Source organism: Bos indicus x Bos taurus, chromosome 3 (genome assembly GCF_003369695.1).
Source record: "Bos indicus x Bos taurus breed Angus x Brahman F1 hybrid chromosome 3, Bos_hybrid_MaternalHap_v2.0, whole genome shotgun sequence".
Taxonomy (NCBI): Eukaryota; Metazoa; Chordata; class Mammalia; order Artiodactyla; family Bovidae; genus Bos; species Bos indicus x Bos taurus.
Window position 1 is genome coordinate 82,747,285 of NC_040078.1, and position 1,668 is coordinate 82,748,952.

The window sequence follows — 1,668 nt, forward strand, 5'->3', positions numbered from 1 at the left end:
GTGTTTTCTAGAGGAACAAGTATGTTAGAGGCTGGAGAGATTTGTTAAAAGGGGATGTGGTAGTGTAAGCCTATGCCTGGGTTTAGAATCCCACCCCAGCTGTACTGGGTGAATTTGAACAAATTGTGGCATGCCTTTCTGACTTTGTTCCTTAAGACACAAGAGAAGTCAGAAGAACCTACTTCCCAGGGTTGTTTTAAGGATAAAGCAAAATGACAGAAGAACTTGCTCTGTTCTAAGCCTGATAGATGGTAAGTCACTTCAGTCATGTCTGACTCTTTGTGACCCTATGGACCATAACTCACCAGGCTTCTCTGTCCGTGGGATTCTCCAGGCAAGATACTGGAGTGATCTGCGGTGCCCTCCTCTGGGGGATCTTCCCGACTCAGGGATCAAACCCTTGTCTCTTATGTCTCCTGAAGTGGCAGGCGGGTGCTTTACCACTAGAACCACCTGGGAAGCCCAGTAGACCATAAAGGGTAAACAAAGGGCAACTCTTCATGTGAAAGGAAACGGCCGACACTTGTGAAGAAGGCCCCTGCTTGGATCCCGAGCAGCACCCCAAGTCTCTCCAGTCCCCAGGCGGGACTCAGTGGAGCCTGGCCTTCCTTGCTGGCTGGAGGACAGCCCACATTGGACAGCAAAGCAGAGGAAATGTGCTCCCATATATATTAATGAGATGAAGGAAAGTTTAAGACCCCAACATAATCTGTTTATACATTATACATTTCTCTTGTTATTATTCAACATTGATTGAGTACCCTCAATTCAGTAAGCTTTTTATAGAATGTCCCAACAACTCTCAATTACCTGCAGGAGAAGCAGGTATGCTAAGAAATAAATGAAACCTGAGAAAAGGCCTATAGTCCAGATCACAGATCTGAGAATAAACACCAAAACCTTATCTTGGCTGAGCTGTTGGCAAGGAACAAGAAGAAATCCTTGGAAGCTAAGCTTTCAGTTCCATGAGGGCAAGGGCTGTGCAAACCACTTCACAGCTGCTTTGCCGTGCCTAACACAGTGTCTAGTCTGGATACATTTGTCGAATGAATTTGTTTAAAGGAATGAATTATGTTAAAAATATCAGCATCTTTTTTGGTGTGCTATGTGTCAGGAACTATTTAAGAGTTTTTCACATCTTAATTTTATTAAATTGTCGTAACAATCTTATAAAGCTAGGTAGATATTATTATAACTTCCATTTACCAGAGGAAAAACTAAAAGTTCAGCGAGGTTAAGTAACTGGCTCAAGGTTGCCCAGCTAGTGAGGGAGGGCAAGGTCAGAAGTCAAACCCTGGCAATGTGGCACCAGAGTCTGATGGGCTCTCCCTGTTAGGACTAGAAAAAGTGAAAGCCGGATGTCTGCCTCTGGCCACCAGGTCACACTTCCTAGCTTTAAAAGTCTTGCTTCTTCATTCATCCGTGCCCTCCCTAATCTCAGACAGACCCTTGGACCCTCCTCACAGTACCTGCAGATAACCTGCTGCCTACATCAGTGGGGCTGTGCTCCTGACTTGGCCAGACACCCCCCAGCTTTCATCCTCCAGTGTCCTGTCTCAACCCTCCCTTTCATCTGATGGATTGTCCATCCTCAGTTTGAGGCTTCTCTGCTTACCTCAAAATACAGAGCTATCATCTTGATATTTTTATTCCTGTTTATGAAATGTC